Source organism: Phyllobates terribilis, unplaced genomic scaffold, assembly GCF_046119375.1.
Source record: "Phyllobates terribilis strain yellow unplaced genomic scaffold, ASM4611937v1 Scaffold_4__5_contigs__length_816908805, whole genome shotgun sequence".
NCBI lineage: Eukaryota > Metazoa > Chordata > Amphibia > Anura > Dendrobatidae > Phyllobates > Phyllobates terribilis.
In genome coordinates, this window is record NW_027362764.1 from 413,164,520 (window position 1) to 413,191,264 (window position 26,745).

Sequence of the window (26,745 nt, forward strand, 5' to 3'; positions counted from 1 at the left end):
TTGTATAGTGTGTACAATGCGTGCACTGTGATTGCATGCTGTATGTAATGTCTACATTGTGCTTATGTGACAGGTTTGATGTGTGTGCTGTGCTTGTGTTATGTGTCAGAAGTGTATGCTGTGTATGTATGACATACACTTAGGGCCAGAGATATTTGGACAGTGACACAAGTTTTGGCATTTTAGCTGTTTACCAAAACATATTCAATAAACAGTTATAAAATTAATATGAGCTTAAAGTGCAGACTCTCAGATTTAATTTGAGAGTATTAACATCCTAGTTGGAGAAAGAGTTTAGAAATTACAGCTCCTTAATACGTAGCTGACTCATTTCAAGGGACCAAGGTAATTGGACAATTATCTCAAGGCCTGGACATTAGTGATGAGCAAGCACTAAAATGCTCGGGTGCTCGATGCTCGAGTCGAGCACATTGGAATGCTCGGGTGCTCGACCCGAGCAACGAGCCCGATGTAAGACTATGGGAAAATCGAGCATTTTTCAGGCGGCTCCCCCCGGCGGTCTGCAGAGGGCCTAAAAATTGCCAAAATCGATGGGAACAGTGCTCAAATGAAATGGGGAAGACCCCTGGAAGCATTTCTGACTCCCAGGTCACTTCTGTCAACAACGTTGTCAAAGGTATTATGCCACTTTTACGAACTCAAAATAAAACATACCAAAACGAAACCAAAATGGATTTTCCTTGGAAATATGTTAAGGAACATCCTTTCAAGGGTAATGACTTGCATATAAAGCAAAATAAATAACCAAAAACAAAAATGCTCCTCAACGCCTTGGGCTATGTGCACACGTAGGGTTTTTGATGCGTTTTTCACTTTTGCATTGCTTTCAACTGTGACAAATACATTCACCAGGAAATGTCATTTTAAAATTTTACAACCTTATCTGGCCATGTGGTGTGTGAGATATCATCAGACACATCGTGTTTCATTTGTGAAGGAGGGACTCTGAGTGAAAAAGCCTTTTTTTTTATAGGGCCATCAAGCGGCCTTTACTATTCTTAAAGGGCCAGCAGTCAGCCCTCACTTTTCTTAGAGAGCCATCAGCCGGCTATGTTTTATTGTTCCCATTACTAAAGAGTAGGTGTCCTATACTGTTATTGCATATGCAGTGAGTGGCAGGGCTGCCCAAAATTTGAACGCACCCCATTACCACTTTGAAAATTTGGATGCACCCCAATACCACTTTGAAGAGACTTAAAGGAGGTCCTCCTGAAAACAATATTCCCATTATTAAGAAGTAGGTCTCCCATTGTGTTTGCTTATGCAGTGAATGCAAGGATTGCCAAATATTTGGAGGCACTCCAATGCCCCTTGGAAGAGACGTGGAGGCAAGAGGGCCTCCTGGAAACCATGTTCCCATTATTAGGAATTGGATATCCCATTTTGTTTGCCTATGCAGTGAATGCAAGGGTTGCCAAATATTTGGAGGCACTCCAATGCCCCTTGGAAGAGATGTTGAGGTCAGAGGGCTTCCTGAAAACAATGTTCCCATTATTAGGAAGTCGGTCTCTCATTGTGTTTGCCTATGCAGTGAATGCAAGGGTTGCCAAAAATTTGGAGGCACTCCAATGCCCCTTGGAAGAGACTTAGAGGGCCTCATAAAAAAATAGTCCTATTATTAGGAAGTGGCTCTGCCATAGTGTTGGCCTATGCAATGAATGCAAGGGCTGCCAAAAATTGGGAGGCACTCAAATGCCCCTTGGAAGAGACGTGGAGGAGGGCCTCATAAAAAAATGTTCCCATTAGAAAGGAGCGGGCCTCCTATAATTGTAATGCCCATGCACTAAGGGTATGGGCTGACAAACATTTACCCTTGGGGAGTAGACATGAACATACTGTCTAAATAATTTTTTTTACGGCCATCATAAACACCCTTTAAAAAAATTATATGGGTGTTGCATCACAGACCACGGTCACCTTGGTGATAAGGTGGTGGAGGATGAGGAGAAGGAGGAGGACAAGAGCAAATAGACAAAATCAGGAAGTTTATACCCATGTGTGGGTGTGAAAAGGTGCATGGGAATACACCTCCCAAGAAAAGATACTGGATTTGAGTTTGTTATGCTGCTATCATTCGGTGGTGTTGAGAAGTCTTGCCCAATCCAGCCCATGTTCATTTTTATAAGAGTCAGCCTGTCAGCATTTCCAGTTGACAGGCGGATGCGCTTATCAGTTATAATTCCACCAGCGGCACTAAAAATCCGCTCTAATAAAATGCTTGCGGCAGGGAAGGCCAGGACCTCCAAGGCATGGAGAGCCAGTTCATTCCACGTATCCAGCTTGGATAGCCAATAATTTTAAGGCACAGTGGAATCAAGGAGGACATTGGTTCGGTTGGCAAGGTACTCCCTCAGCATCTTCCCAAACTTTGCACTCTTTGTGATAGTACCCCACTCCTTAGGGCCTGTGCGTTGTGGGGGGCTGAGAAAACTTTCCGAGAACTTTGACAGTGTTCCCCTGCCTTTGCTGGATTGAAGTTGTGTCTCTCTTGCCTGTACTCCTTGGTTGTCCAACGAAGTGTGCCCTCTGCAGCCAGCATTTTCAGATGGGAATTTTTTTAATAGTTCCGCAACAAGGGCCTTCTGGTACAGCCCCATTTTTGTAGACTTGTCCGCCTCAGGATAAGAGATATAAAGTTCTCCTTATAGCGTGGGTCTAGAAGTGTCACCAACCAGTAATGACTGTCACCCAAAATTTTGAGAACGCGGGGGTCATGGGAAAGGCAGCGTAACACAAACTCAGCCATGCGTGCCAGACTACTAACAGGCAAGACTTCCGTGTCCTCACCAGAGGATGGCTGACCATGCTCTCCTCCTCCTCCTCCTCCTCCTCTTCCTCCTCTCTTTCTTCTGGCCATCCATACTGATCAGACGGTATGACAGCTGTGCAGGTAGTACCGTCTATAGCGCATGAAATTAGCTCCTGTCCTTCCTCCTGCTCCTCCTCATTGTCACCCATTCCACATTGGGATGAGATGAGGCTGGGCTGTGTGTAATCACCCTGTATGGTCCCTTGCTCCATCTCATCCCTTGCTCCGCTTGTAATGCATCCTCTTTGATTGTGGGCAGAGAGCGTTTCAGAAGACAGAGAAGCGGGATGGTGACGCTAATTATGGAGTCATCACCGCTCACCATCTTGGTGGAGCCCTCAAAGTTTTGGAGGATGGTACATATGTCTGACATCCATGTCCACTCCTGAGGTCTTATGTGTGGAGTCTGAACTGAATACCGACGGCCTTGTTTATGTGGTACTCAACAACTGCCCTTTTCTGCTCATAAATCCTTCCCAACATCTGCAGTGTAGAGTTCTGATGCGTGGGGACATGACACACCTGTCTGTGAGACGGAAGCTGCAAACGCTGCTGAATCATGGCAAGGGCGGCGGAAGCTGTAGGTGACTTTCTAAAATGGGCACACAGGCGGCATACTTTAACATGCAGATCCGGTAGCTCCGGGTAGAATTTGAGAAACCGCTGAACCACGAGGTTAAGCACATGGGCCAGGCATGGTACGTGTGTGAGCTCGCCTCGCCTCAGAGCCGCCACCAGGTTCCGGCCATTGTCACACACAACCATGCCTGGCTTTAGGTTCAGTGGTGTGAGCCACAGATCTGCCTGCTCTTTCAGAGCTGTCCACAACTTTTCAGCATTGTGCGGTTTTTCAGCTAAGCATATTAGCTTCAGCACAGCCTGTTGCCGCTTGGCCGAGGCAGTGCTGCAGTGCTTCCAGCTTGTGACTGATGTGGTCATTTCGGAGATGGAGGCTGAAGAGGATGAGGTGCAGGAGCTGTAGACCATGGAGGCAACCCCGATTGACCTAGGGCCCGCAATCCTTGGCGTCGGGAGGACGTGTTCCGTCCCAAGGTCTGTCTGGGTCCCGGCTTCCACTATGTTAACCAGGTGTGCCGTCAGCGAGATGCACCGACCCTTCCCACAAGCACTTGTCCACGTGTCCATAGTTAGGTGGACTTTACCTGTAACTGCGTTGTTGAGGGCACGGCTAATGTTTTGGGACACGTGCTTATGTAATGTGGGGATGGCACACCGGGAGAAATAGTGGCGGCTGGGGACCGAGTACTGAAGATCGGCCGCCGCCATCAGGTTGCGGAATGCTTCCATCTCCACGAACCTAAAAGGCAACATTTCGAGCGCAAGCAGTCGTGAAATGTGAGAATTTAGTAGTGTGGCCTGTGGGGCGTTGGCTGCTTATTTGCGCTTGGGCTCCCAGGACTGGGGTATGGACAACTGAACGCTGCGCTGGGACAAGGACGTGGACGTGCTTCCTGATGCTGCTACTTGAGAGTGTGCAATGACAGGTGCAGGGCAGGAGGCGTCTTCGCATGCCCCATGGACAGGGGATTGGCTTGCATCCACAAGAGCGGAAGAAGCAATGGTGCCACCCGCAAACGCTGTTCCTGGACCCTGGGGTTCGGCCCACAAAGTCGGGTGCTTTGCTGCCATGTGCCTGATCATGCTGGTGGTGGTCAGGCTGGTCGTTTTGCCACCTCTGCTGATGCTGGCCTGGCCGGTGGTGCAAATGGCCTTTTTGGAGTTATCGGCAGAGTCTTTAAAAGACAACCAGACTCGGGCAGACCTAACAGTTGTACTGGCAACTTCCTTCATGTTGGTGTTATGGGGAACAGTTGCCTGCCATCTGTCTGCGGCCACCACACTGCTTATTCCTGTCTGTTGGGGTGCTCTGCCTCCCTCCCCCTGTGTACTGCTGTCCTCGCTCTGCATGTCCTCCTGCCAGGTTGGGTCAGTTACTAAATCATCCACCACCTCGTCTTCCACTTCCGCATCCTGGTCCTCCTCCTGACTTTCTGGCAATTGTGTCTCATCATCGTCCACCTCTTGTGACACTTTCCCACCGTCGCCTTCGTGTGACCGTGGCTGCTTAAATATTTGGGCATTGCTACATGCGATCTCCTCTTGCCCCGCTTCAAGTGGACCAGGCGAGAGGCCCGAATCTATAAATGGAAAAGTGAACAGCTCTTCAGAGTGTCCAAGTGTGGGATCAGTTGTCTCCGGGGACTCGGCATGGTGGGAGGAAGGAGGTTCAGGGTGAGGAATATGCGGCCCAGACTCACGGATACTGAGACTTGACCGTGTGTAAGACAGGCTGGTGGTGGTGGTGGCTACTCTCCAACCAACAATCTTTTGACATTGCTCTGGGTTCAATAGTGGTGTGCTGTGGTCCCCTAGGAATTGGGACAGGAAGGTCGGGCGAGAAGATGTGGGTGTTTATTGTGGTACAATTTCAGCTTGTCCTCGGCCTCTGCATGCACCATTACCATCACGTCCAGTTCCACGTCCCTTGCCACGTGCCTTGCCCATTTTAAATGGAGGACAGTATCTTCCACGCTCACTACAAATGACTGAGTTTGGAGCGAACTTATATGTGATCCATGTGACGGAGAAAATAGAGTTTTAAGTACCTGACCTGAAGGTAACTAGTTTGAACAGCAAACCAGTGTCAAAAACTTCGCTGACACAGTGAAAAAAATTGGAATGGAGGCCAAAAATGGCAGTATTTTCTGAAAACGTATATGTGATCCGTGTGACGGAGAAAACACAATTTTAAATAGCTGGATTTTTGGCGCTGTAATATGGAAAGGACTTGGCTGTATTCTACAGTGCCAACAAGCAAATGGCGCAGAAAAACATTGTGCTCTGGATTGCTTTTTAAGCAAATAATGAGGATTAAGATCCAAAAAAAAGTATTCCGGCCCCTGAGACCTGGGCCTTTGTATAGAAATATCTAACAGCAGCAGAAGGCAGAATTGGAATGGAGCCTCTTGTGCTATATGCACTGCAGTCTGCTATATACACTGCCTGCCTATATGCCCTGCCTGCCTGATATCTCTGCAGATGGATTAGTCCTCATAAGGACTGTTTTTTAGATGGATATGTGTAATGTACGGTTTTTCTCCCTACACTACCTAATACACAAGCAAATCTGTCCCTGACGCAGCAGCACCTCTCCCTACTCTGCCTGATTCCGGACTGACTGTGACGAGCACAGCGGCGCCAGGTCTGGTATAGACTTGATGATGCTGTGCGGCCAGCCAGTCACTGTAATACAACAACCACCATGGCTGTGACATTACAATAAGTGACAGGCAATCCCTGCATGTTGATTGGCGCTCTAAAGAGCACCAAACATGCAGGGAGGGGACCAGAGCATCCGCCCGAGCTCGGGCGAGTACCGAGTACTTGCGAGTATGCTCACTCATCACTACTGGACGTCCATTGAAGACAACAGTTGTGAAAGATTGCAGAATCCTTTCCTTGGTAAATAAAAACTTCTTCACAGTATCCACCCAATTGAAGAACAATCTCCAGGAAGGAGGTGTTTTAGTGTCTAAGTCTACCATAAAGAGAAGAGTTCATGAGAGCAAATACAGAGGGTCCACCGCAAGGTGCAAACCATTAATCAGCCTTAGAAATAGAAAAGCCAGATTAGACTTTGCCAAAAACCATCTAAAGAAGCCAGCCCAGTTCTGCAAAAAACATGCGTTGGACCGTGTGAGGCAGCAGGCATTACTTTAATGGTCCAGTGTATGTTTTGACTGACCATGTACCTCCCCCTCAGCTGACTGGTCACATGACTGTGACATCACACAGGTCCTTCTGCACACCGAAGGTCTGAACACATTACTTGACATCAGCTCAGGTCCTGTCTGTGTGTGTGTGTGTGTGTGTGTGTGTGCTTGCTGCAGGATATAAAAACCCTGTTAATTTGAGACAGGTGGTGAGAGGCGTGAGGCCTGTTTCTGTGTGTATGGGACAACGTTCGTGTGAGGCCTAGTGAGGCCGAGTGAAGCCTGGCAGCCTGAAAGGTCGAGACTGGATCCTGTGAGTGGATGCTAGTGGCCTTGAAAGGCAGCGGCTTGGTGAAGAGTCCTGAAAGGCGCAGGCTGGATGTTGTGTGTGTGGAACATACCAGTAGCCTTGGACGGGACGACGGCTAGAGACCCCCATCTGGGAAGCCGCAAAGCCACAGTGGTGGCAAACCAAAAGAACTGCAGCACCTAAACCCGGCAAAGGTAAAACACATCGTTATATGGACAGGACTATAGTATTACCTTGCTGAAGGCTGTACCTGGAGCCAAGTTGGCCTGTCTGCCATTTGAGAGGTTCCCGGATGTTATGTGTGTAAACCTGCCAGTGATATACTTAGGTGGACATTATATGTGTGAACTGCGGTTTATGATAATATAATAAACTGCTGAATTGAGAAAATACCGGAAAGACATTGCATGTATGGTTTAATTGACCCGGTGCAGCGAGTATCCCCCAGTATGATGACTAGCACTGCCTTACATGTGGTGGAGAATGCAGGCAACTGCAGCCCGGTTGCTAGAGGCAACTGCAGCCTGGTTGCTAGCGGCAATGGCACAGGACGACGAGTGTGGATACAAGCATCTTGCTGTGGATCGGCGGGGCTCACGAAGATTAAAAGCATCTGTCTGCAACTCGGCGGGGTTGCGAAGATTATCATCGCACTCAAACCTGGCCTGCTGTGGCTCGGCGGGGCCACAAAAATTTTCCGGGGAGAGCGGTGAAGTTTTAGTGTGAACAGCGTACCGCGATGGCTGTGAGCAAAGCAGCAAATGAGTCTGAAGTTACTGAGCGGTTAAAGGGCCTGCTAAAATCGCAGTGGCAGGCATTTGAGAATCCGCAGCAGGTATTTGAGAAACGTCTACTGGACATGATGCTGGAACCGTCGGAGCTGTGGGCACCGTGTAGAGTGGCGGCAGTGGACCATTCTATGAACTCTCCGGGGGCGCCAGTATTATCCCAGAGTGCCCGGGGAGGTGGTAAGAGCTGTTGTGAACTAAGTCCTAAGACTATAGCTGATTTTTTTTCTAATAATTACTCTGCCGGTGTGGTTGTTAAAAAGGGGGTGGAGTCTAAAAAGGGGCGGATTTTCACAAGAGTGTGGAGTGTAGAAAACTGAAAATTGTTACTGGTTTTGGGTTGGTACCTCCTAAAAATGACAATGTGACCGTTGATAACGGGGTAGCTCCAGTAGAAGGTGTTGACGTCAAAGTGGGAGGTGACCTGTTAGTCCACAACACCATAGGGAGTGACACAGACCCCGTAGCTGACGGTGACGCTACGTAAGTAGAAGGAGAGGTCAGTCAGGAGTGCCTAGACGAGGTGAGAAATTCCCCATCTCGTAGACGGCGCAAGGGCAACAAAAAGGTTGCTCCTGTAGTCTTCGCTGAAAGAGAAAATAAAAAAAATGCTGTGTGCCATTGTTTTAAGGGTGGATCCTCCTTTTTGAGGCAGAAGAGGAGGTGACGTTGCCAGTAGCAACCTCCGGTACAGTACCGAGTCAGAAGGATCTGACAGCCCTGAAAGAGGAGGCGGCCAGTTGTGACCAAGAACTGGAGCCTATCAGGCAGCAGTGTCAGAGTGACGTGCAGCAACTATGTGGAAACCTGGAGATTGTGTCCTCAGACCAGCAGAGCCTGGAGTCTGAAAGGCAGAAATTATACCAGGTTGTGAGGAATTTACAGCGAGACCTGAAGGGAAGCAATGAGGAAATTAACCAGTGGAAGGAAATGTACTACGAAATTAAGGAGGACCGCCGCAAAATCAAGGGAGAGGTTTTGCAGTTAAAGCTTGAGAAAGAGACGCGGCAGGATGGAGTTTCTGGACGTGATCAGGAACTAGAAAGACTGCGCGAACAGTTCAATCAGGAGCTGTGTGAATCCAAAAAGGAGTATGGTGAACTCATGAGGGAGCTGCAGCAATTCCAGGACCAAGTAAAGCCTCTAATGCAGGAGAAGGAGCGGCTGGAGGACTCTCTGTGCCAGCGAGACCAGGAGCTATCCGCCCTGAAAGAGGCAATAAAAGTTGAAGTGTCTGGTCATGACCATGAGGCAGAAAAGAGGCATGAAAAGTTCAGTGAGAAACTGCAACAGATTAAGAGAGATTATGAGGATCTCCTCAAGGTTAAAGAAAAACTAGAGGAGGGTAAGGCGGATGCAGAGCAAGAGCGCCAAGTGGTTGAGATCACTCTGCAAGACATCCGTGGTGAAAATGGTGATCTCCGCAGGTCTGGAAGCTCAGGTGAAGGAGCTGCAGACGTTCTGTGATAATCTCCCGAGGGCAGAGACGTGCCTTAAGGAAAGGCTCAGCAAGATGGAAGCTGAGCGGGAAAAGATGGAGGAGTCCATCGGAGAAGCCACAGACCAGGGCCAGGAGTTGGCCACTGGAGATGGGAGGTGTGAAGCAGATACTTCCTCGAGTGATGTGAGCTCGGATGATTCGGTGGATGTAGGAGCCGGGATCAAGGAGTTGCTACAAGCCCATTTGATGCAAGAGGAGCTTGAGAGATGGGCTGCTGAGAGGAGAGTAGCTGAGCTAGAGGAAGAAGTTTTAAAGTTCAAAAGTCGCCTGGCAAAGTATCACTCAGTGAGCGAGGCCTTCTTGGAGAAGGAAAAGGAAAAAAAAGGTGCACTCATTCCGTTATACCATGAGAAAGTGGACCTGAGGAGAGCTAAGAGAGTGTTAATCGAAGATAAGTAAGAAATGGAAGTGGTAAAGACGAAAATTCATGAATTTGTAGCTGTGAGTCAGCTCCGGGGAAGCGTAAAGGGGGAAGAAGCTGAAAGTCAGTTGTCCCTGAACCCTGAGCTGGTTGATCATCTGGAAACCACTGGTGAGACCGAAACGTCTACAAGTGCCTCGTAGATGTACCTGAGGATTTGAGGGAAGAATGCACCAGTGAGTCCGTGCATGAGGAGTTTAAGAAGGCCGTGGGAGCCTGTAAGGTGTACTTGACCTCAGAAGCTAAACAGCTGGTGGTCCTGTCCACGACCGAAGTCACAGTGAAGAGGGTGGCAATCCTAAGTGACATGCACTGGCGATGTATTCGCACGAAGCGGTTTCTCCGGATTAAGACGGAACAATCCGTTAGACAACTGGAGCTTATGAGAAAAGCTCACAGTCAGCGGGAAGAGGTCATCCGGTTGCCTCATGTTCTGGTGAGAAAGCGGATTGGGAGAAATGGTCGAGCCATGCAGATGATGGTCAAGAAGTCTGGTGTGGTGAAAGTAAGCAGTCCACGTGATCGTCAGGACTGGATACCAGACGAAGATGACATGGTGTCATTCTCCGCGGTAGGAACAGAAGAAAGCCTGGAATATATGCGCATGCTGTTGGAGTACCGAGTGACCTACCTGTGAGAGGTGGATCAGTTATATCTTGCTAGACTGCGAGTGGATAGACAGCATCATCTGAGTAGCAGAAGATGGCAGCCGTCTAGAAATTGTGAGGCTAGACAGAGAAAGTGCCCCCTAAATAACCGAACAGCTACAGCTGAAGTCGGGGACCTTTCAAGATGTCCTGAGAGTAGTGGGCGTGGGTTTAGAGGTAGTGAGACCTCCAGTAACTCGGGTTTGAACAGCCCATACAAACGACTCAATAGAGGACGGGACAGTACGGAGGCAAACTGGACTTTAGATACCAGGGCATGTGAGTCACACTGCTGTATGACTAACCGCTGGGAGCGGGGGAGGTCTGACAAGGTTATGACTGACCGCTGGGAGTGGGGGAGACCTGACAAGGTTACGACTGACTGCTGGGAGCGGGGGAGCTCTGACAAGGTTACGACCCGGAAAGGTGACCAGACGAAGTTAGTGACAGTGACAAATGGTAGGTCCCTAAGGAATGGGTTAATGTCGTTGACTAATGTTCCAGGGGCTGAGTAGCACAATTGCAAAGTACATGGTCTCTATGTGAACTGGGGGTTATAATGTCATTGTGTATATTATGTGTTCAACCCCACAGGTTTGAACAGAGGGGGGGGGGGGATATGTGAGGCAGCAGGCATTACTTTAATGGTCCAGTGTATGTTTTGACTGACCATGTACCTCCCCCTCAGCTGACTGGTCACATGACTGTGACATCACACAGGTCCTTCTGCACACCGAAGGTCTGAACACTTGACTTGACATCAGCTCAGGTCCTGTCTGTGTGTGTGTGTGCTACAGGATATAAAAACCCTGTTAATTTGAGACAAGTGGTGAGAGGCGTGAGGCCTGTTCCTGTGTGTGTGTGGGACAACGTTCGTGTGAGGCCGAGTGAAGCCTGGCAGCCTGAAAGGTCGAGACTGGATCCTGTGAGTGGATTCTAGTGGCCTTGAAAGGCAGCAGCTTGGTGAAGAGTCCTGAAAGGCACAGGCTGGATGTTGTGTGTGTGTGTGTGTGTGTGTGTGTGTGTGTGTGGAACATACCAGTAGCCTTGGACAGGACGACGGCTAGAGACCCCCATCTGGGAAGCCGCAAAGCCACAGTGGTGGCAAACCAAATGGACTGCAGCAGCTAAACCCGGCAAAGGTAAAACACTTCGTTATATGGACATTTATATGGACATGGCTATAGTATTACCTTGCTGAAGGCTGTACCTGGAGCCAAGTTGGCCTGTCTGCCATTTGAGAGGTTCCCGGATGTTATGTGTGTAAACCTGCCAGTGATATACTTAGGTGGACATTATATGTGTGAACTGCGGTTTATGATAATATAATAATCTGCTGAATTGAGAAAATACCGGAAAGACATTGCATGTATGGTTTAATTGACCCTGTGCAGCGAGTATCCCCCAGTATGATGACTAGCGCTGCCTTACAACAGATAAAACTAAGATCAACCAGAATGATGGGAGAAAGAAAGTATGGTGAAAGCTTGGAATGGCTCATGATCCAAAGCACACTCCATCCTCTGTAAAACATGATAGAGGCAGTGTGATGGCATGGGCATGAATGGCCTCCAATGGCACTGTGTCACTAGTGCTTATTGATGATGTGATTGTGTAAGGGTGTGACAATGACTGTCTTATACCTGCCCCTGAAGACAACAATTGTAGTGTGAATATTGACATGCGTTTTTATAGTATAATGTAAAATGCATAGAGTGTTATAGGTACTAATGCTGCTGTGTGGGTACTGTATTGGTAATGCCTAAGGTAACTCTGGTACACTCAGCTCAGGTGTAGGGTAAGTATAGGATATAGGCTAGTACTAGGTAGTGATTGATATGAATATTAGTGCAGATAAGCAGTGGTGGTCCAATTAATATATGTGTTAGGAATAGTGTAGGATACAGTTACATTTTTGGGACCAGCCCAGCATTAGAGAGGGGGTAGGTCAAGTCAAAAAGGGGAAATACTTCCTGGTTTAGTCAGTTAAAGAGGGTTAGAGTAATTGTGAGGTTAATTTCAAATTCGAGTTCAAGCTGCAGTGAGCTGGAGGCATGTGAAGTACGTATCGTTCTGGCAACATGAGGTCATACCTATTTTCCTGTGGAAATCCTGTAACGTCCGAGGCCTATGGCTCAAACTAGGCACTGGAAACTAGGCCAAACTAGGCCAGAGGAAGCCGGATGGGGAAACGAGTGAGGCAAATGTAACGGATCTTGGGAGTGCTGTGGTGCCAGATGGGAAATCCCTAGGGCTGACAGGAGGATCATAGGGATAGTCTGAGCTGAATGTAAACAAAACCTTGAAATGTACTGTGTTGATGTAACGGGAACTCAAGGGTGCTGTGGCTGATACTGCACGTTAAAGACTGATGTACTTGAACTGTCCAAAAAGATGAACTTGTTATAATGAACTGGGTGTCCTCTAATGTGTGTGCGGCTGATTCTGGACCTAAGGATGTGGATGTAGTGAAGGCCTCCAGACTACAAGTGAGTGCAAAGCAAACTTCACTGTACATATGTACTGGTACACTGTTTTTTTCTGGGGTGCCAGGGCGTAAAGAAGCAGCAGCTCGCCCACAGCTACTACCCTTGGCAACTTACAATTGTAGACTGTATTAAATCACGTTATGTCATAGACGTAATGGAAAAAAAATTAACTGGGTAGAAGGGCAAGATGAGCAATTGGAGCACAAAGTGCTATATAATATGATGACTGCAATATATTAAGAGGATAAACATTTTGATGGGAGCAATGCTTCTATAAGGCAAAAAAGTGGAATATTCTGCAATGGCCAAGTCAATCACCAGATCTCAACTCTATCGAGCAGCATTTCATATGCTTAAGTCAAAACCTAAGGTAGAAAGACCCACAAACAAGCAACAAGTGAAGTCAACTACAGTAAATGCCTGGCAAAGCATCACAAAGGAGGAAACCCAGTGTTTAGTGAAGTCTATGGCATCCAGACTTGAAGCTGTTATGGCCTGCAAAGGATTCTGTACAAATTATTACAAATAAAATGTTAATTTTTATTAAAGTTAATTTGTTGAATTACTTTTGAGCTCCTAAAATGAGGAGGCTCTGAAGGAAAATTGTTGCAATTTCTAAATATTTCACAGAATATTTTTGTTCAACCCCTTTAATTAAACCTGAAAGTCTACACTTCAATTATATTTCAGTAGTTTCATTTGAAATCCAAAATAGTGGTATGTAGAGCCCAAATCATGAAAGTTCAGCCACTGTCCAAATATTTCTGGACCTAACTGTAGCTGATATGTGAGCAGTGCTTGCATGTTGTGTCTGATGTGTGTATTGTGTAATGTGAATGATGTGTGACCTATGCAAGTATGATCAGTCTAATGTGTGCGTTGTACTTGTTTGACATGTCTGATGTACGCGCTGTGCTTTTGTGATGGGTCAGAAGTGGCGCTGTTATGATGTGTCTGAAGCGCTGTGCATGTGTGAAATGCTTTGTGTGTGTGCGTTGTGCTTGTGTGATGCATACAATGTGTGGGCAGTGCTTTTGAGATATGCGGGCTGTACTTGTGTGAAGTGTGCTTTATATTTATGTGACATGTGCACTGTGATTTTCTGATGTATCTGTGGCACCCTGCTACTACAGGTACCACAGGACCCAAAAGAGAGCATGCACGGACTTCTCCACAAGAGGCCCTCACTACAAACAGACACCTCCACCCTTCCACCTCAGACCACCAGAGGGAGCCCTGTTAGGGATATATATACTGGAGGGTGGAGTTAGGCAGTCAGTTGTTCAGTCGGAGAGTGTGCTGGCACTTAGACCAGTGAAGAAGCAGCACGTGAGCTGCTGTGTTCTGAGGGCCCTGAGTGTGGCCAGAGGCAAAGAGGAGAAAGGAGTTAAGGGGGCAGAGGAGCATCACAGGTTCACCCTGGAATACAAACCGGACACCGGGTCCGTGCCTACAGGGTCCTCTACACCCAGTAGGGATTACCGACATACCAGAAGGATTACAGATCCCTGGTTGACCTGAAGATACACCCTTTACAGGACTAAGAACCACGAAGGCTCCAGCGTCCAGGGATCGTGGTTGCCAGAGAAAGGTCCTACTACCAAGCGACAGGTGAGAGAACAACACAACTCAGAAGCTAGGCCCAGTTGCAGGCTGGCCAGGAGCTTAGAGAGAGGGAGAAACGGACCAGGAGGCCTTATACCCGCTCACTGGGGAGAGTCCTGAAGTGCACCCTTCCTACCGAGTACCCTGGACCGTACCTGACATCTGCACCAGTAAAGGTACTGAAGTGAATCTCCTGTCTCTGTCAGTTACTCCTGTTGTGCCATCTCTTCTGCACTACAACGCCCAGCATCACCATCTGCACCTACACTGCCCTGGGGCTGTGCTCTGCTTGTGGAGAGCCGCACCAACCCAGCTGCCCTAACACCTGCCCCGGAGGTCTGCAGCAGCACTGGTACCCGTTACCAGAAACCACAGGTGGCGTCACGAGACAAAAACCTGTTACCGACCAAAAACCCCTTTTTCAAGAGAGACCCCAGAGTACGGGCCCGGGAGCCGACTGCAATGACATTCTAAACAAGGTAAAAGGCCCAGGTACCGAGTCCCCTGTATCCCCCTGGGCGAGGCACTCTCTTCCTGGCGTCACGAACAGAATTTCGCGCCCATTGCCACCGGGTACTGTGTGCCGTAATTGAACTGTGTTTAGACTGTGGTGGGCATCGCCGCCATTGCCGCGTCGCCGCGCGGGAAGAAGAGAGGCGTAACCGCAGGAACCAGAGAGTCATCAAGCGCATGCTCTGACGTCAGCCGCGAGGGAAACGCAAGGTCCTGGAAAGAGACCGACACCTGTGGAGCTGCGGCCTACCCGATCAAAAGTAAAGGAGGTAGGCTACGGTTCACTTGGGGGCAGCAACCATGGCCGATGGCCAGCAGAACACCGGAGCACCGGTTAACGCTCCTGATGCTCAACTCGCGCCCGGTGCTGCTCAGGCCGGAGCAGCCGCCCCACCACCAGGGGTCGCGATTCCAGTCATGCCCATGGCCCTGCCATACATCCCCGGAGCAAAATGGCTTCCCCAGTATGATGGCAAACCGGATACCCTGTCTGGATTCAAGAGAAAGATATGCGGTGTGTTTGACATGTATTCAATGACTGGTAAACAGAAAGCCGCTGTTGTGCTGGGATAATAGACTGGTGCCGCCGAGGACCAGGAATCAGTATCTATCATATTTAAGAGACTGCAAACTGTCTTTGAAAACCGCACTGAGACAGATCTCCGGATGAGGTTCTACCACTGTATCCAGAAACCTGAGGACAGTATCCGGGACTATGCCTGGTGTCTACAAGAGGCCCTGCGGGCCCAGAAACAGGTTAGTACAGCCAGCATACATGATGAGGACAAAATGCTGACAGAACAATTCATCCGGGGGTTGAGGTCCCAGGAGGAGGGCAGAACCGTACGGTGGTGGGCCTTAGATCATCCAAATGCCACCTTTGACGCCCTGAAGGACATGGCTATTAAGGGTCTGCAGCCCCTGGAACCATCAGATACTGCTATCCAGCGTTACCAGGGTGGGGCCACCCCAGTGCCCGCAGCACCCACTGCTCCTTCATTAACGGCTGAAACAAAGGTGCAAACAGTGCTCCCTAGCGAGCTGGACAGCCTGCACTCTGAAGTGCGCCAGCTAAGTAAAACCCTGACCACTGTCCTGAGCGCCCTGCAGCTACAGGCGGAGCCCGAGCCAGAGGGAAGGATCCTACTCGCCGACAGTCCTGAGGATGTCCCCTGGATGAGGAGAAGGAGGACAACGCCACCCCGTGGGTGGACCAACGACCAACGTCGCCCTCCAAGAGAATTCGTTTGCTACCGCTGCCACAAGGCAGGCAATACCACCCGGACCTGTCCTTTAAATGGGCAAACCTTGGGGCCGAGGGCTGACACCCAGGAGTAGACAAACCAGGCCCATCAAGCTGGTACCACCGGTTTGTAGGAGGAAGGCCTTTCCTGTCCATCGTGCTGTACAGAATAACAACACCTGCACTACTGAACACTGGGTCACAGGTAACCATCATACCTAACATCCTCTACAAAAGGTACTGGTCCCTAGATGAACTCCATCCGCCAGCCCCAAATCTCTCTGTGTATGCATCCAATGGCCTTCCTCTTAACCTAGTAGGGGTTAAGGACGTGACAGTGAAGGTGGGGAGAGCGGAACTAAAGGACCAAGGGCTGATTGTAGTGGAGTCTAACCCTCTGGTGATACAGACTTGTATATGATACTTGGTACAAATGTAGTTGGTAACTATTTGGGAGAAGTGTTGTTCTTACTCCAACAGATGGCTGACACTGCCAAACCGGGGCAGAGGAAGGTGCTCCAGAAGGAAATTCGAGCCCTACTGTACCAGCAGCAGGTAAAACTAACAGGTGGTGAGATTGGTAATGTACGGGTGACAGACCCGATACCCATTGTGATTTCCCCCAATGAGTGAAATGCTGATTTGGTGTAGGGCAGCAATAGGTCTCAAGGGACAGAACTACCAGGCGGTAGTGGAGCCCACTAGCTCAGAACACAGACCTACACTCCTAACTGCTAGAGGGGTAGTTGATGTACGCAATGGAAGGGTACCTGTACGTCTCCTAAATTGTGGGGAGGAGGAAGTTAAATTGCCATGATATGCCACTGTTGCCAGACTGTATACTGTGAATAATGATGCCATACACACAGTGGAATCCTTGACCCCACCGGATACAGTGGAGGACAATGACTCCGAAGCTCAGCTGGAGGAATGTTGTCAACAGCTCCATGTTGGGACTGACGCCACTCCTGTCCATCAAAAACACGGTGTCTACAGAGTGGTTCAGGAATATGAGCAAGTGTTTAGTAAACACCCATTTGATTTTGGAAGGGTTAAAGGGGTACAACACCACATACCCACCGGTAACCATCCACCCATTAAGGAGCGTTACAGACCCATACCACCAGCACATTCCCAAAAAGCCAAGGAAATGTTGCATGACATGAAAAAGGCAGGGGTAGTAAGGGATAGCTGTAGCCCCTGGGCAGCTCCCCTGGTCCTGGTCAGAAAGAAGGATGGTAGCATGAGGATGTGTGTAGATTATAGATAAATGAATCAAATAACACATAAAGATGCGTACCCTTTGCCCCATATAGAGGAATCCTTGGCTGCACTAAAATCTGCCAATTACTTCTCCACATTGGATCTCACTAGTGGGTACTGGCAAGTCTCTGTTGCTGAGGAAGACTGGGAGAAGACAGCCTTCACCACCCCGATGGGATTATGCGAGTTCAACAGTGTGCCGTTTGGGCTCTGCAATGCCCCTGGGACGTTCCAGAGGCTGATGGAGTGTTGCTTAGGACACCGGAACTTTGAGACAGTGCTGCTCTACCTGGATGATGTTATCGTGTACTCGAGGACGTATGAAGACCATCTGAAGCACCTGGCGAAGGTATTTGAAGCATTGTCCCAGTATGGGATGACACTAAAACCTTCCAACTGCCACCTGCTCAAACAGAAGGTTCAGTACCAGGGACACTTAGTCAGCTCAGAGGGAGTAGCACCAGCCCCGGAGAAGGTCACTGCCATCCAGAAGTGGCCTGAACCGAGAAACCTCAAGGAAGTGCGTCAATTCCTGGGACTGGTCGGGTACTGCAGGAGGTTCATCAAGGACTATACCAAAAAGGCAGCACCTTTACAAGACCTCCTGGTAGGACCGTCCAAAAGAGGTAAAAATCCCCCATTCCAGTGGGGCAAGGAGCAAGCTGAATCCTTTGCAGTAATGAAGGAAGTCCTAACTGGTGAAGAAATCCTGGCTCACCCTGACTACAGCCAGCCTTTCCTGTTGTACACCGATGCCAGCAATGAAGGACTGGGAGCTGTGTTGTCCCAGAAGCAAAACGGCAGAGAAAAGGTAATTGCTTATACCAGTAGGAAGCTTCGCCCTACTGAGAGGAACCCGGAGAATTACAGTTCCTTCCAGCTGGAGTTCCTGGCCTTGGTCTGGGCTATCACTGAAAGATTCAAGCATTACCTAGCCTCAACTAAATTTACAGCCTTTACTGACAATAATCCCTTGACACACCTGGAGACAGCCAGGTTGGGAGCCATGGAACAGCATTGGGTAGCCAGACTGTCGAATTATCAGTTCACAATCAAGTACCGTGCAGGTCACAAGAATACCAATGCTGATGCCTTGTCAAGAATGCCCCACCAGTTGGACACCGAGGATGAAGTGGATGATCTCGAAGAAATTGAACTACCTGCTTTCCACAGAAATGGAATGGTCCATGAGCAGCACGCCTCCAGAAGATGTCATGGTAGGACGCCAAACCCTCTACCTCATCACAGCTGGAAGGAGACCCAGGACAGTGACCCGGTTGTCAGCCTCATCAAAAGACTGATAACCAAAGAAGGTTCTCACCTGGAGAAGGATGCTCCCCCACAAGCCAAGCACCTGTGGAATGAGAGAAGCCGGCTGTTCATCTACAGAGAGAAGCTGTGCAGAAGGTATGTCAACCCCAAAACCCATGAAATGGTGTGGCAGATTGTTGTACCTAGGACAGATATCCAGATGGTGTTAGAGGCCTACCACGACCAAGCAGGTCACTTTGGCTGGAAGAAGCTGGAAACTTTGCTGAAGGATCGGTTCTATTGGGTTGGAATGCGGAGTTCCATAGAAAGGTGGTGCCGGAATTGTCGACCCTGTAGCCTCAGAAGGAAAGACTACGGCAGCCAGAAAGCACCCTTGCAGTCCATCAAAACAACCCAACGCCTGGAGATTGTCGCTCTGGATCACGTCAAACTGTCACCCAGCAGATCAGGCTACTCCTATGCCCTGACCATGGTGGATCACTATTCCCGGTTCCTGGTGGTAGCCCCTGTCAAGGATCTGACAGCAGAAACTTCAGCAAGAACGTTTCAAGCCTACTTCTGCAGACCCCATGGATTTCCGGACAAGGTGCTAACAGATCAAGGCCCTGCTTTTAAAGCTGAGCTATTCAAGGAATTCTGTCACCTGTATGGATGCAAAAAGATCCCGACTACGCCATATCATCCGCAAACCAACGGTATGTGCGAGAAAATGAATAATATCGCTATAGACCTGCTAAAAACCCTGCCTTTGGAAGAGCGGAACCAGTGGCCAGACAGGCTACCTGACCTAGTGGACCTGTATAACCACATACCTGTGAGTTCTACAAATTGTACCCCAGCGTACCTTATGAGAGCAAAACCTGGAAAATTGCCCATGGACCTGGAGCTCGGAGTGGTAGAACCTGCTGCAGATACGCCCACTGAAGATTGGGACACAAGTCGGCAAGAGCAGTACAGGAAACTACAGGCCTGTGTCGAAGATAGTCTAAACAAGGTGAGGGAAAGACAAGAAGAACAGTACAATAAGCATGCACCAGCAGAACCCTTGGCACCCGGAGAAATAGTGCTAAAGCGGAAAAGAAGAGGTCACAAGCTCGATGATCAGTGGGAAAGAGAGCCCTACACAGTGTTGAATTCCAAATTTGACAACACCAAAACCTGCCTGATCAGCAAGGATGGAGGTAAAACAACCGCAACAGTCTCAAGAGACCACTTGAAATTGTGCCCAGGTCTACTGAAGACACCGGAGGAAGAAGCACCTCTTGTAATACCGGAAAAACCCAAGGAAGATGTACTTCACACAGTTCTAGGAGACTTCCCTGCGGACTGGCCCCAACTTGATGGAGCAGTTATTATACCAGTAATACACTTCTGTTAACCACCAGAAGAGCCTCCACCACAAGAAGAACCTGTGAGCGCGCTTGAAGAACCTGCTCAGGAACAGGAAGAGTCCCCAGTAAGAGGAGGATCAACCGTTGAAGCAGAGCATGAAGGCCCAGTAATCAGTGCACTTGCCAGTCCCATAGAGAGATTGAGGCAGTTTTATAATCTACCAGCACGTACACCTGATAGGTTAACAGAGAGTGCATGCACAGACAACAGTATCACCCCAGTGCTACGAAGGTCCACACGCAGCACACAAGGCCAAATCCCTGCCAGGTTTAGGGATTAAAATACAAAATGCCTAAAGTATAAATAGTTACCCAGTTGGGTATTGCCTACGTTATTTATTTGTATGAACTGCAAATAATGTGTGTTCATTTAGTTTCCCGTAAGGGTATAAAGACTTGTAGGCTGAGGACTGTGAGCAGCCAAAAACTTTCCTTGTAAATAGTTGCACTTATCAAAGTGCCCCTTACTTGTTGCATATAAGAAGACCACAGACCGTTTGGCGTGGCCGAAGACGTGGTCCAAGACCTGGATCACTTATGCCCTGTAGCCACGCCCAGGGCCTACGTTGAGGGTTTTCAGGCGGGTCCCTCATGCTGCTTATATTACACCTTCATCAGTGAAATGGACACCTGGTGACGGGACTTACTGTAACATTGTTATTGTTATTACTATTGTTACTTTTTGTTACCCGTTTTAAAATGCTTCAGTCCAGGAGTACTGAATTGTACTAGGGGGGAATGTGGCACCCTGCTACTACAGGTACCACCAAAAGGGTGCATGGACGGACTTCTCCACAAGAGGCCCTCACTACAAACAGACACCTCCATCCTTCCTCCTCAGACCACCAGAGGTAGCCCTGTTAGGCATATATATATATACTGGAGGGTGGAGTTAGGCAGTCAGTTGTTCAGTCGGAGAGTGCGCTGGCACTTAGACCAGTGAAGAAGCAGCACGTGAGCTGCTGTGTTCTGAGGGCCCCGAGTGTGGCTGGAGGCAAAGAGGCGAGGAGAAAGGAGTTAAGGGGGCAGAGGAGCATCACAGGCTCACCCCGGAATACTAACCGGACACCGAGTCCGCGCCTACAGGGTCCTCTACACCCAGTAGGGATTACCGGCATACCAGGAGGATTATAGATCCCTGGTCGACCTGAAGCTAAACCCTTTACAGGACTAGGAACCACTAAGGCCCCAGCATCCAGGGATAGTTGTTGCCAGAGAAAGGTCCTACTACCAAGCGACAGGTGAGAGAACAACACAACACAGAAGCTAGGCCCAGTTGCAGGCTGGCCAGGAGCTTAGCGAGAGGGAGAAACTGACGAGGAGGCCTTATACCCGCTCACTGGGGAGAGTCCTGAAGTGCACCCTTCCTACTGAGTACCCTGTACCGTACCTGACATCTGCACCAGTAAAGGTACTGAAGGGAATCTCCTGTCTGTCAGTTACTCCTGCTGCGCCATCTCTTCTGCACTACAACACCCAGCATCACAATCTGCACCTACACTGCCCTGGGGCTGTGCTCTGCTTGTGGAGAGCCGCACCAACCCAGCTGCCCTAACACCTGCCCCGGAGTTCTGCAGCAGCGCTGGTACCCGTTACCAGAAATCACAGGTGGCGTCACGAGACAAAAACTGTTACCGACCAAAAACCCCTTTTTTAAGAGAGACCCCAGAGTACGGGCCCGGGAGCCGACTGCCGTGACATCCTAATCAAGGTAAAAGGCCCGATATATGTTTAACATGTTTTCGCTTTATAACCTATGTTACATAAAATGACTTCATTTTAATTTCTTTATGCCCATAAGCTTGCGCTCTGGAAAAATAATAAATTCAGAGTTGCTTATCCTTTCTGGGTCCAGTGACGCCTCTCCGCTGCTGCTCCAGTCTTTGCTTGCTGGCTGTTTCTTTGAGATCATGACTGCTGCACTCAATCACTAAGCTCAGCAGTCATGACGAGGTACGTGGTACAATTTGCTGTGTCCAGTGATCGACTGAAGTGGTTACATGTGTTGTAGAATTGCCTTCTTATGTGTATGCTGTGCTTGTATGATATTTCTTGTGTACACTGTTCTTGTATAATGTGTAGACAAAGTCTGGAGCAATAGTGAATAGGTATTGCTCAAACCGGGGAGGATAAGTAACTTTAATTGTATTAATTTCCCCCTATGCAAGCCTATAGGCATAAAAAATAAAAATGGAGAATGCCTTTAAGAGAGGGGGGCTCATACACAATTTTCCCACAAGGGTCCTTTGCTCATAGTGCGGTTCCTGACTTACATCCCCTTCCTGTGAGGTCAACAAAGTCAGACTTTTCCAGCCCTTTTCCCTGTGAGTGGACTTTTCTTCTTTGTGGCATGGTAACATAGTTTTTAAGGTTGAAGGAAGACTAAGTCCATCTAGTTCAACCCATAGCCTAACATGTTGTTCCAGAGGAAGGCAAAAAAAAAACATGTGGCAAACAATAAGCTCCACATTGGGGAAAAAAATTCCTTCCCGAGTCCATACTACAATCAGACTAGTTCCCTGGATCAGCGCCCTATCAAGGAATCTAGTATATATAATCTGTAATATTATACTTTTCAAGAAAGGCATCCATGCCCTTCTTAAATTTTAATAGTGAATCACTCATTACAACATCATGCGGCAGAGTTCCATAGTCTCACTGCTCTTACAGTAAAGAATCCCCGTCTGTGATTATGATTAAACCTTCTTTCCTCCAGACGTAGAAGATGCCCCCTTGTCCCCGTCTCTGGCCTCAGAGTAAAAAGATCAGTAGACAGGTCTTTGTACTGTCCCCTCATATACTTGTACATAGTAATAAGATCACCCCTAAGCCTTCTTTTTTCCACAGTAAATAACCCCAAGTGTAATAACCCTTCTTGGTATTGCAGACCCCGCAGGCCTCTAAAAACCTTGGTCGCTCTTCTCCGCAGCGGCTCTAGTTCAGCTATGTCTTTCTTATACACCGGAGACCAGAACTGTACACAGTATTCTAAGTATGGTTGCACTAGTGACTTGTATAGAGGTAAAATTATGTTCTCCTCATGAGCATCTATGCCTCTTTTAATGCATCCCATTATTTTATTTGCCTTTGCAGCAGCTGCCTGACACCTGCCACTAAACGTGAGCTTGTCGTCCACCAATACATCCAGGTCTTTTTCAGTTACAGTTTTGCCCAGTGTTTTATAATTATACATTTTATTTCCTCTGCCCAAGTGCATTACCTTACATTTTTCCCCATTAAAGCTCATTTGCCATTTATCAGTCCAAGCTTTTCTACTTTACATAGATCCTCCTGTAATATAAAATTGTCCTCCTCTGTATTGATTACCGTGCAGAGTTTAGTGTCATCTGCAAATATTGAAATATTACTCTGTATGCCCCCTACAAGGTCATTAATAAATATGTTAAAAAAGGGGGCCCAATACTGACCCCTGTGGTACCCCACTGTTAACTGAGACCCAGTCTGAGTGTTTTCCATTAATAACCACCCTTTGTTTACTATCACTGAGCCAGTTCTTAACCCACTTACATATATTTTTCCCTATCCCCATTGTTCTCATTTTATGTATCAACCTTTTGTGTGGAACCGTATCAAAAGCTTTTGAAAAGTCCATATACACAACATCCACTGCATTTCCTTGGTCCAGTCCGGAACTTGCCTCCTCATAAAAACTAATCAGATTAGTTTGACAGGAACGGTCCCTCGTAAACCCATGTTGATATTGGGTCATGAGGTTATTCTTCTTCAGATACTCTAGTATAGCATGTCTTAGGAAACCCTCCAGGATTTTACCCACAGTAGAGGTTAAGCTTACTGGCCTATAATTTCCAAGTTCAGTTTTTGTCCCCTTTTTGAATATTGGCACCACATTTGCTATACGCCAGTCCTGTGGTACAGATCCTGTTATTATGGAATCTTTAAAGATAAAAAATAATGGTCTATCTATGATGTTACTTAATTCCTGAAGCACTCGCAGGTGTATCCCATCTGGGCCCGGGGATTTGTCAACTTTAGTGATTTTTAGACGCCACCGTACTTCCTGCTGGGTTAAGCAAATGACATTTAATAGAGAATTTTTATTATCACTAATCATGTTTTCTGTCATGCGATTTTCTTGTGTAAATACGGTTGAAAAAAAATCATTTAGCATATTGGCTTTTTCCTCATCCTCATCCACCATTTCACCCAGACTATTTCTTAAGGGGGCCAACACTATCATTTTTTAGTTTTTTACTATTTATGTAGCTAGAGAACATTTTGAGATTATTTTTACTTTCTCTGGCAATGATTCTCTCTGCCTCAATCTTTGCTGCCTTGATTTGGTTTTTACAGGATTTATTTAATTTTCTATATTTATTTAATGCCTCATCACTACCTACTTGCTTTAGTTCTCTAAATGCATTTTTTGTCACTTATTGCGCCCCTTACAGCTCTATTTAGCCATAGTGGTTTCCTCCTATTTCTAGCATGTCTATTCCCATAGGGTATGTATTGTACACAGGTCCTATTCAAGATGCTAATAAATGTCTCCCATTTGCTTTGTGCAGCTTTGTCTCAGGATATCATCCCAGTTTATTGCACTAAGATCATCTCTCAACCATTGGAAATTTGCCTTCCTGAAGTTTTGTGTCCTTGTAACTCCTCTACTACACATCTTATTAAAGGTTACATGAAAATTTATTATTTTGTGATCACTATTAGCCAAGTGACCCCCAACTCGTATATTTGATATGCGGTCTGGCCTATTGGTTAATATTAGGTCTAGCAGTGCCCCCCTTCTTGTTGGATCCTGAACCAGTTGTGAAAGGTAATTGTCTCTCATAGTTGTCAAAAGCCTATTACCTTTGCTTTAACTACAGGTTTCTGTCCCCCAATGTATTTCAGGGTAGTTGAAGTCCCCCATAATAATGACTTCTCCTTGAGTCACTGCTTCATCTATTTGCTTTACGAGGATATTCTCCACTGCTTCCATTATTTTTGGAGACTTATAACAAACCCCTATCAGTAATTTATTATGTTTTGCCCCTCCCCCTTCTCCACCCACAGGGACTCTACATTTCCATTAGATTCACATTTACCCTCCCGCAAGATGGGTTTTAAGGATGATTTTACATATAAACACCCGCCCCCCGCTTGTTTGTACGGTCATTTCTGAACAGACTATAGCACTGTAAATTAACTGCCCAGTCATGGCTCTCGTCCAGCCACATCTCAGATATCCCCACCATGTTATAATTATTTTCCAACAAAATTAATTCTAATTCCTCCATTTTGTTGGTGAGGCTTCTGGCATTAGTGTACATGCATTTTATGTATCTCTCTGTACCTCTATTCCTTCTTACTTTATTGACTGTTCTAACCCCACCCCCAATTTCTTTTTGTGCCCAGGTCACTATCTGCACTATCTTCCCCACTTAAATAATGAATACCCCCCAATCCCTAGTTTAAACACTCCTCCAACCTTTTAGCCATTTTCTCCCCTAGCACAGCTGCACCCTCCCCATTGAGGTGCAGCCGGTCCCTAGCGTAGAGTCTGTAGCCAACTGAGAAGTCGGCCCAGTTCTCCAGGAACCCAAATCCCTCCTTCCTACACCAGTTCTTGAGCCACTTATTTATCTCCCTAATCTCCCCTTGCCTCTCTGGCATGGCACGTGGTACAGGTAGTATTTCAGAGAATACCACCTTGGAGGTCCTTGCTTTAAGCTTGCAGCCTAATTCCCTGAAATCATCTTTAAGGACCTTTCACCTACCTCTAACTTTGTCATTTGTGCCAATGTGCACCATGACCGCTGGGTCCTCACCAGCCCCTCCCAGTAATCTGTCAACCCGATCAGCGATGTGCCGGACTCGAGCGCCAGGTAGGCAGCACACTGTTCGATGATCCATGTCTTTGTGACAGATTGCCCTATCTGTTCCCCTAATAATTGAGTCCCCCACTACCAGCACCTGCCTGGCCTGCCCTGCTCTCCTATTTCCCTCCTTACTGGAGCTGACACTCCTCCGGCTTTCAGGGGACATGCCTTGCTGCAGCAGTGCTACCCCTGTACCATCACCCCCCTCATCTGCCAACTTTGCAAACTTATTGGGGTGTGCCAGATCAGGACTAGCCTCCCTGGCACTCTTCCCTCTTCCCCCCCCCTTCTAACTGTCACCCAGCTAGCTGCCTCACTGTCCTGCAGCTCCCTACTACCACCCTCCCCCACATCTACCCCAGTGAGCAGCAGCTCAGTGAGCGGCAGACTCCTTTCCATATTGTCAATGGATCTCAGTGTTGCCAGCTGCTCATTTAGATCCAGTACCTGGACTTCCAAATACACAATGTGCACACATCTCGTGCAGCAGTATGCAACCCCGACCGGCTGTTCAAGGATTGCATACATGTGGCAAGATGTACACTGGATAGCATTGCCAATAATGGAGCTCATTTCCTAATGGGGATTGCACTAGACAGAAATGTTAGGTAAAAAGAAATGTAAAGAATTACTAAAATACAGACAGCAATTCAGTCCAAATTCTTCCCTTCCAAACTCCCTGAATCCAAAGTCACTGAAAAACAAGTCACACACTTACTTCCGTTTGCACTTACGCTCCGGTCACACTCAGCTCGTTCACACGCGTTCCGTTTGCACTTACGCTCCGGTCACACTCGGCTCGTTCACATTCGCTAAGGAAGAAGATTTAAAGAGGTTTTTTTTGTTGTTTTTTTTTTCCCTTTTGCAGCAATCCACCCTACAGCTC